Below are 10454 nucleotides of genomic sequence, written 5' to 3' on the forward strand. Positions count from 1 at the left end.
AAGAATAATGTCAGTAAAGAAACAAGTGGAGATAAATTGTTTCTGGTTTAGTTGAAACCTGTCAGAATAGAAAAGTATAGATTAAATCAAATGAGAATTTATGTTCGATTTCAATTCAAATGAATAAGTATTTACATATCTAGAAGGGTTTTGTTTTGGTTTTCCACAGCAGAACTATCCTGTTGAGGAAACAGAATAATTGCAATCTCTGGTGACTTCAAAATATGAGTAAGATAATATAATTTAGAACATATCCATATTCAAATTAGCAATTGATGTGTCCCCATGAAGATACTGGCTAGACCTGGCCTTGGTTAGCTTAGGAAGCCTGAAGAGTGTGGAGCAGCTGGGATAAGTGTGAGTGGTTCTGGGGGTATCCAAATGAAGGAGTCCTCCTTTAGAAAGAGCAGATGCTTGAGTTAGACCAGGCACGAGCATTCCAGCTTAGCCAGGGGAATTCTGAGAGCCTGTCATCCTGTATAATAGATCTCACAGATTCACAGCCTGAAATACAGATGAAAAGCTGATGCAGAAGGTGCAATGCATACAAAGACTAAACTATGGGCTTATTTCAAGGATAACAAGCAGTTTTTTTCTACTAAACAAGAAATACCAATAACATATTTTATTGTTTTAATTTCAGGGTGATGATCCTAAGGAGACAATTTGTTTATATCTCAGCAGTTCGGTGTTGGATTTGATCTGATGTGATTTTGTGAGCATTAAACTGCACATAATACAGTTCTACAATAATGCTACAACAGAAAAATATTTTACACTTGGGGAGAAAAGGGAGTGATTTTTTCACACAGTGACTGCTACGTTTAAAAAATTTTGAGTGGTCATTTTTTAAAATAAAAAGTAACAATTATTTGAAAAATTCTGAAACTCCTTACTGCTGGTTTAATGGTAGCAAAGCACAATCTCAGGATGGTGGCAATATGTGACATTCATCATGTTTTGCTTCTAGAGGATCATTAAAATATTTTGACATAAGATCTCTGGTTTTGTTGATATCACATAGTATAGGCAATAGTCTCTGTATGGTGGCTGCATGAGTTGGCAGTGAACATATTCAATTAAGAACTTCATCCTGTAAATACTGGCATTTTTCTACATGAGAGAAGTGATGAGAAGAGCTGCAGAGGAGTAATTAATTCTGAGCCGTGTCATTCTTAGTTTGTCCCAGAGTGCACAGATGAGAAAATCCCTCAGGTCAGAGGTAGTTAAGTGGTTTATGGGCTTTCATTCTGTGGGCAGTAAGTAGTGCTGTGGGTTTAATGGGCTTTCATTTTGTGAGCAATAGATGATGCTGTGGATTTAATGGGATCACTCATATGAGTGATGTTAATTCTGAGAACACATATATGAAGGACCAGAGCTTTATAATTATTTATAAACCACTCTACTTGCTTGTGTTCCTGTCTAAGATCCAGGTCAGCTCCAAATGAGGACTGTGAACCTGGTTCCACACTACAATCCCCAGGGTCCTGGTAGGGCATGACTTTGCACACATTCTTGCTATTCCAGTTCTGTGTCTTGGCTCATACATGAGATGGAATTTCCATTAGAAAGATGATGGGTACCAAGCCTATAATTCAATTTCTTTTCATGTAGTATAGCTTGTATTCATATGTGACTACAGATAGTGAAACTGCACTAAGCACTGTTAGAAGAATGTTCCTCTTACCATCAACCCCAAGCTCCTCTACACCAGGATGTATGAGAAAACTGACTACATTCAATATATTCAATTACTATATACAATTTATAACCTGTGTAGTTCTTTAAGTTTTCCATATGGTCCAAGAATACATGTGGAGCAACATCCTGCAGCAAGAGAAAGTGAAATATCAGCCCAGTGGAAAGAATCATTTTAACATTTACATGAGCTTTGACAAGCAGTTGTACCCTAACTATTACTGCTTATATGCTTATATGTTCTACTGCAGAAAAAAAAAACCAAACCAATCAATCAAGCAAACAAAATTTAAAAATTGTAATAACCAGATTCTGATAAGAGTTTCACTGACTCTTTTGAGAGTCCTTTGAATGGTCAGTTCAAAGATAGAGTGTCCTTCTTCTTTCACATTCAAATACTATCAAGTATTTTGTTTAGTAAAATTCCTTTTGCTGCTGCAACATTAAATCCCAAATGAACTGATTTAAAGAGCATTCAGTATTCTACTCTTTGAGGATTATATCTGAAAAAAAATCCCACTTAAATGAATTGGACCTTATAAAATAAAGTTCGGAAAAGCCTTTAAAATTTATACTTCATAAGAGCATTACTGTATTGTAATATTTGAACGCTTACCTTGCAGCAGTTTTATAATCACATAAACACTCCTGGAAGTATTAGAATCAATCACTATGGTTACAGGTCTGTTGATTGAGACACATTCAGCATCTGGATCCATCTCCAGGAATAATGATATCAGAATCCAGTATTACTCCTACCCAAGCAGAAGTGTCCATAAATTCTGACTGCAGATATGAGCAATAAAGTCCATTTTTGAAAATAAGGGGTAAAAAATAAATAGTTCTTTGAGGCAATAAGTGATGCCTCTAATGCATACGTGGACCTCTGAGTGTCAGTAGAGCCTTTAACAGAAACAAAGACAGCAGAATTGAGCTGATGAGTCCATCTGCATTACCAGCTGGTAACTAGAAGAGGGGAGCACAGGAGTTTGATTTACTGTCATCTGCTCTTGTTCCAACACCACAATCCACATTTTTTCTTCCCCAGCTGTGAGATTTTTGCCATTTTCTGGCCACAGTATCTGCTGCTCGTGTGCAGAGAGCTGGCTGCTGAAAGAACCTGCACCCATATTATGAGTGTTATGGATGATTGCCTATTGCAACATCCTAGTTATAGATCAAAGAGAAATTTGCTCCCAAAAGAGCATCTCCTGCTATAAATCACTCACATGGAGTGTTTTTAACAGAAGCTGTGCAAAGTGACGTAGTTGTCCTTTGGGTGATGCAGACAGCTGAGGCTGAGGACAGCCTTGCTCCATTTCATCCAGGCAGACAAAGGCACACCTGTGTTCATGTAAGGACTGTATCTTACTCCAGTCTAGCGTAGAGCAGTAAGGTGATCTTGGCTGTGTAGCAGCTACATGGTTTGTCTTAGGGAAAATTCATACATCTTTTGCAGGTTCTTGCATAGTATCCAGAACAATTGCAAGTGCTCTGTGTGCACACAGAGAGAATGCAAGATCATTCTTTGCTCAGACTAAATTCAATTAACTACTCAGCCTGAGTAAAGGGGCAAAACCTGGTTGTGTGAAGTAGAAGATGGGGGTAGGAGAAAATTAAATTTATTTGCAGCAACTTTTTTTCAAAAGCATTTGTTAGTTAGTTGCATGTGGCACTGTCTCAGTGAATAAATGTAAATAGTGTACTGTGGCACACCACAAAGAGCTGAAGTTACTGTGTATCAGAACTGTTTCTGTGCAGCTGCCTTATTTGAAAAACACATGTATTAGTGTTGTCAGAAAGATCATCAGAATACATTTTAAGAGAGGTTTAGCCAAAAAGAGGAAATGCATTCTGGCTTCCTTGACGAAAAGAGGTCTTAACTGAAGGGATGTGATGTAGCACTCACAATTGAGAGCAAATGGAAATTTCTGAAGTATGGACAGCCACTAACTTTTAAGCACTGTTTCCACGAAGTTTAAACTTGCCAATGACTCGAAAACCTGATCTTCCACACTCTCAAGGCTCTCAGTGATTTATATGGACCACAGGGCTGATAAGAAATGCTTAAAGGGATTGTTGACCTTTCCTACCCTCTCCTACAAATGCTCTTATAAAAATATACTCTATTAGACTTTAGATTAAGGTCCTCAGGCCTTGCTCTAGACATGAAGTTAGTATGAGATGTTAGTTGCATCCACTTCACTCTGCAGGAGGGCAGACATTGTACTCAGCTTTATTACAGCTGCTGGTGCTGTGTGCTGCTGGTGGCTGGGTCGTGTTAATTTGGATGCAGTCTGGGCAAGTTAATAGGGGCATTTCTGCATCACAGGGTACCGTCAGATTGATCAAGGCTTGCTGAAGTAGTCACTGTGGGAAATGATGTTGTCTTGGGTAGCTGAATGCATTAGTTCTCATTTATTTTACACCTGTGCCAGGTTAATAATAAATGGTATTTGTACCTGGCTGGGAATGTTTATGCCACTTTTGCAAGATTGAGCCAACATCAGTTTGGATTAAGGATTCTTGACCAAAGGTTAGTATGGACCTTTCAATTCCCTCTATTTCACATCAGGAATATTCATTTTTAGGGTTTGTGGACCTCCAGTGCTGTCACATGCTGTGGAATGAATGTTGAGATTAAATAGTTTTCTAAAGATAGAAACACTGACAGTGTGCTAATATTTCCACTGTACCTTTGCAGAAGCTGACACTGTCCTTGCACGACTGCATCACAGCATCATTAGATTAAAGCCTGCCTGGCTGCTTTTATTCCTTTTTCTCTTCTGAATCTCTCATGTTGCATCCTTCTTCAGGATCCAGTGCTGCCTTGAGTTGGTTATTTGTCTCTTTGCCCTGTGGAGTGCTAAGCAGCCCTGTTTAGTGTCTTAGGGAGTTTGTGTGACTGTGAGTCAAGCACTGCTATGCTTGCAGCATAGTAAAATGTGCTGTAAGTGACTGGCTTTACACCTCGAGGAAGGCAGCTTGGTGTGATATTCACGGTGCCTAACTGCAGGTGATAAAGTTGGTCTGTAGCTCCATGGTGGCTTAAGCTGGAATGGCTGCAAGGCCCAGTCCCCATTCTTGTGCTGCCCCCGTCCCTGCATGCCGTGTCTGGCCTCAGCCTGTCCCACACCGAGCTCTTTTGGCACTCAGATGGCAAAACCCTTCCACGGCAACAGAATGAGAAAATTGGTTCATGCCAAGAGACGGGAATTTCACAGTCAAAGCAAAGGAGGGGATAAGACCATGCAGGTGGGACTGTAGGGACACAATGGGTGCCTTTTGTTATCCAACAGCTGTTGCACAGACCCAGTGGTCCCCTGAAAGCTTGACCAAGTTCAGAAGGTAACATCTCTGAGGGTCTGCCTGGTCAGAAGGGAGACATGGGCCCCTGCAAGGGGGATTGGCAGCACAGCAGCTATTCTGTAGGCCAGAGCCCATCTCTCCCTGTGGTGCCAGAAGGTGCTTAGGGCATCTACACTAAAGACTCTAGGTGCCTACACTGCTGGTTATTGCTCACCCTTCTCTCTTTCCCATTACAGTCATTTTAACAAGCTGGTGACCCCAGCAGATTCAGAAATGACAAGCAGAAAAAATTCTCAGTTCACTGATGGTAAACTTGCATAAACTTGCTTGTTATTCAGCATTCCTTTGTGTTCAGCCTCTTCTAATCCCAGCATCTAAAACAGCATCTACAGAGAACAGAGGTGAACGAGGCCTGAGGGGGTTGAGACCAGTTACTCTCACTTTGATTCTCTTTCCTTTGTACAGTAGTGAGATGACTGACATACCACCATGCTTGACAAAAGATGAAATTGTCTGTCTTGAGTGACTCAGGAAAATAAACTAAATTATCTAGGTGACTTCTGACTTTCTGTGGCTCTCTAAATTACTAGCAAAATATTCCTGTTGTTAGGTATTAGTTGATCTTATTCAGTGCAAATATTTGGATCAGTGAATTCATGTGGGTTAACTGAGCATGTGCACCTTGAGCCTGCACAGACTCCGTGGTGGAGCTGCAGCCTAACACAGCAATCTCTGTTTAAATCCATTTGACCTACAGATCTTTTTTTGTCCTGTCACTTGCACTGCTGTGACAAATTTGTGGAGGGAGGTCCTGAATATCCAGGCAGTAGCTCTTCCAGGAACACTCAGGTCTACAAAGCACACATCCACCTGTATAAAGGAGTCTGTGAGATCAAACCCAAGGAATACTCTGTGGAGTGCTTTATTCTGCAACAGCTCTAACTCAAACAGCTGATAGCCACTTGCTGCATGCTCTGAAGCAGTAGACTTCTTGCACGTGAGCCTTTTAGTTAAACATATGTTAGTTGAACATATTCAAAGCCAGGTAATCCTTCATCTTGTGGTACTTCAGCAGCAGATCTCTTTAATCTCTAAGTCTGCCAGCCAACAACAGTGACAAGGGGGCATGTAGTTACTTGAGAAGGCCTGACTCTCTTTATTTTGAATTCTGTCATTTTAGGGAGGACCATCCTTCTCTGAGTTTCTAGCCAGAAAAATTTCAAATGCAGCTAATCTCTCAGGGTACTCTGGGGAAATCCTTAAGGCTTTTCACCCACAGCATACAAGAAGTGGGCAGATTTATATTTATTAACCTTTGTTCCAGATTTTCACAAAGTATTTAATTGGCTCGAAATTATCATTATGATCAATTAGAGCAGAAACACTCTGCAGCATGCCACTGAACAAAGGGACTATTGCTGTTATTTGGTAGTCTCCTTTCATAAGGGCACATTTCAGAATACCTTCCTATTCTGGGAGCACAGCTCACCAGAGGAGTGACCCGAGGTTACTGGGTTACAGCTACAGGAGTAAGTGTCAGTGTGCTCTCAGTGTCGAGATTCTAGCAGTGCAGCAGGAGCTTAACAGGATGGGAGAACATCAGCTTGAGTTTGCCATCGAGCAAGGAGTCAGTGTAGTACTGTGGTATGTGGTGGTTGAGCTCACATCACTCTGAGCATGGGCAATAACTGCCCTTGGGTGCCAGGTGTGCAGATACTGGTTTAAGGATGAAAACAGTCTGGCTGTGACTGGAGCCATGTTGCCATCAAGAGAGCATTCAAGTCTGTCTTTTGCTAAATCCTGGTGTACCTTCAGCAGTACATCAGTGTTTGTTGCTGGTACTTCTGTGTCTTTGTTTCATCCCTCTTTTCTCCAGTGAGGGAGAAAACTCGCAGTGCCTGATGGAAGTATTTAATGATCCCATCACGGTTTCAAGGCAAGAGCCCATCAGAATGAATCATGCAAATGGTTGTGACAGGACAGCCTATTGTCAGTATTGCTGGGTTTAAATTCCTCACTGTTCACTTTAGTCCCTGACAAGAGGAGATTCTTCACAGCAAGTCTGTAGGCCAACAATGTGCTAAGCTTCTCACCTCTTGTCTCGGCTGTGAGATGTTTCCCTAAAAACACTTCCTCCTTGGTCTATTTATTGTCAGTGTTTACAACACAAACCTATCCTTGAAATCTTGTGACCTTGAAGTATAACAGCTGACATTTCTGCATTTTTATATATACTATTTATATAGTGGCTTCATATGTATTCTTTATGTTAATATTCTTGATATTCTCTTGGGTACATAATTAAAATTATTTTAAATATTCCTCTTTTTTAATGCCACCAGAGTAAAGTGTGTGGGAAGTTACATAATGCCACCTAAAAAACCAGTCATACAAGCCAAAATAATTTTAAGGGTATTTGACTGATTTCTGGAGGAGTATTTTTGTTAGTCATTTGGACACTTGCATCTTAGATTTACCTTTCTAAGATACCCTAAGAGGCATCCTCTGCTTCTGATTTAGTTCAAGATCTGCAAGAGACAAAACAGGTGAATGGAGAGGTCCTACACAGGACTGCTCCTCAGTGATGGCAAATGTGTGGCTTTTCAGAGACTGGTCCATGTGCCAAAATGTAATTTCATAAAGTTACCATGATAGCTTTTGCCCAGAAGTTTCATTGTCTCTTAAAATGTGTATTGTTTGCATTCATTTCAGCTCCATTCTTTGCAATGCAATTGTTGAAGCAGAGCTTACTTCCCTGTGGGGCTGGTATAATTGTGCTCCTCCACATGCACCAAGCTCTCTGAAGCTGCTAGTGTAGGCTCTGCTACTGCTGTTCCAAAAAGGTTCCTCAAATTCTCTCAGTGCTGAACTTATTTATGTTTTCAGATGTGAACTTGATATTGTCTGAGTAGAATGTGTGCAGCGTAACATAGAAATGTCTCTGCGCAGGGTTTAGGAGGAGGCAGGAGCCCCTCAGCCATGTGTGTGCTTTTATTACAGAAAACCAAGATGAAGTTGTATTGTTGAGTCATCTGCTACAGCTGGTTTAATTTGTACTTTGTTTTCCTGTTTTAAGTGCCTAATGATTTTTTTGTCAAGGAGGCAATGGTTTCATTGTTAAAAGGCATACTTAGAATTCTGTACCTGTTACCTGTTCTGTAATAGAATATTTTTGCAATTTATGTTTGGAAATAAAGACTTATTAGGCATAATTGTTGTGGGTTTTTTCTTTTGTGAATTCCTGAGACCAAACAACCAAAAATATGTCTCCTGAGTCAGCAGCATATAAAATGCATTAGTCTCAATCCTCCACAACAGTATTAGCAACTGACAGTAGAAATGTGGACAGTTCCTTGAAATTGCAAGGAAAAAAGCAAGCTGTGTTTAAAGGCAAGTATAGGGGATTGGGGCACTGGTGCATGTGTAAATATCTGTTGCTTAAATGGTACCTTCAAGTGATTTCAGTCTTTTCTGTTCTTGAATGGCAGCATAATTAACCATCTTCTTTTGTTACTTCTAATGACTTGAATACTTTCAAAAATTAATTGTTAAAGAAACATCAAACATGGAAAGGAACCAAACAAGAAAACACAATTGTTACAATCTTCTTCTGAAAATCTCTCTTAAATTTGAAAACTATGTCTAAAAATAACTAAACATTTCAAAAACAATTTTTAATGGAAAATGTTTAAACAGCAGATGCAAAAGTTTTTTTTATACAAAATACTGACCATGAGTACATGTCTGATAGGTGTGTATCTAGTAGATTACTATGCATATTTGAGGCACTTATATTGGGATTTTTTCTTAATATAGGTTTTGGTCATATACAAAGATACTTGTAGTGAATGAATTTCAAACAGATAGAGTTCAGAGAAAGAATTTTCCCTCCAAGCATTTACTTCTTACTTTTGGGCAGAAGGCAGTCATAGAACTTCTGTGCCACTTACTATGACTTCTCCAAATAGAAGCTGACTGCCTTGTTAAATCAGGTCAAATATGTACATGCAGCTGTTTTGTGAGGATGACTATTATCCTTTAGGGCCCTCTAGGGACTGAACTGCAATTGCCAAATTTTATTGCAGACAGAACAGAGCTTTTATTTGGCCTCATGGACCATCAAGTGGCTTCTGCCTGAAGATTAAGATCTGGATCTTTGTGGCTTACCTCCTTCCCATAGTGCATGAATCTTTCACTGATGATCAGAATCAAAGGGTTTCTTTTGTTTGCTGTGCTGGCAGCTGGAATAGCATATATGAGTGATGCAGATGCAAATGTGTCCCCATAATCAGAGCAGGTTCTAAATCAGAAGTGTGATTTCTGCTGAGGAAGGTGTCTTAGATTGAGCTTAGCCATCTCAAATATTTATGAACGGCCAAATGTTGAAAGAGCAGCACTGCCAGGTGATTCAGCCTGCTTGGTCCAAGTACAGAATAGCTGAGTGCAGCCCCAGGCAAAGCATTGCCTTGCTGTTATCTGCTGTTTAGAAGGGGAGCAGTCTGGCAAAAGTCAGCTGGATGAGAGGAGAACGGGAGGGAAGTGGTTGTGCACTGAGGCTGTGCCTGTCCTGCAGTCGTTGTACCTCTGGATCACACCAAGCTCAAACCATGCTCCTTGGGGCAAAGCAGCTACCACCAAGATGGCACTCCTGCTGGGGGAAACAGTTAGTCACTGGTGTTAGAAGGGCTTTAGAAGGAATGTTTCCAGGAGCAATTATATGGTCTAAGACCAAGTTAGGTTTTCCGCTTGCCTCCGTTAAGCAAAAATGTCATGGGAAGATTTTGCAACATGAGGGCACTGGCTTAGTCCAGAAGAAGAGCATGGCCAAAGTCCACAAGCTAAAAGCCATGGCAGTGGGCTAGGGAATCTGGAATCACAGCCACAGCCCAGCCAGCAGCTGAAAAAATACACAAATGGGCTGAGGAAGACATCAGCATTTTAAAAGGTGAGGAGAGATTGCCTGCTTCTCAAGGATCCCAATATGCCTGTGTTCTGATGACTAAATGTGCCTGAGTTTTGAGATACATGGCTGAGTTTTAGCTAGCCTCTTCCATCCTGTATCAAGTGTCTGTGTCATCTTCACTCTGCACCAGAGCAAATTAATACTAAATAGGAATGTTAAGGTCTCGTGGCCACTGCAGACTGATAGATGGAACCATCTGGTTAATGGAGATACCATAATGAAAGCATTAGTTCTTAAGTATAGCACTGCAGATATTTTATCATGTAAATGAAAAAAAGAAACCCCAGTAGAGACTGAATTTAAGCTGCTGTCTATTTTCTACAGCACAGGAAATCAAAGCTGAATTAGTCCAGGAGCTCACATACTGCTGCTGTCATCGGAGGAAAAAATACTGGATGTGCTGGGAAAATTATATAAGCATTAGAAATGGAATAACTTTCATATTTTAAATTACTTTTATTAGATAATTTGAGAGACTGTT

At 40.3% G+C, this 10454-nt stretch overlaps 1 protein-coding gene across 4 annotated transcripts in view; it reads left to right on the plus strand.

The window, feature by feature from the left end:
• Positions 1-8222, plus strand: part of ST8SIA6 (ST8 alpha-N-acetyl-neuraminide alpha-2,8-sialyltransferase 6) — a 45452-nt gene extending 37230 nt beyond the window's left edge. For all 4 annotated transcript variants that reach the window (XM_038127796.1, XM_038127793.1, XM_038127794.1 and 1 more), the window contains one exon: positions 644-8222. The gene's annotated coding sequence lies outside the window, so the exon portion shown is untranslated. The remainder of the gene's footprint in view (positions 1-643) is intronic.
• Positions 8223-10454: the final 2232 nt, after the last annotated feature.

Source organism: Motacilla alba, chromosome 2 (assembly GCF_015832195.1).
Source record: "Motacilla alba alba isolate MOTALB_02 chromosome 2, Motacilla_alba_V1.0_pri, whole genome shotgun sequence".
In the NCBI taxonomy this organism is placed as follows: domain Eukaryota; kingdom Metazoa; phylum Chordata; class Aves; order Passeriformes; family Motacillidae; genus Motacilla; species Motacilla alba.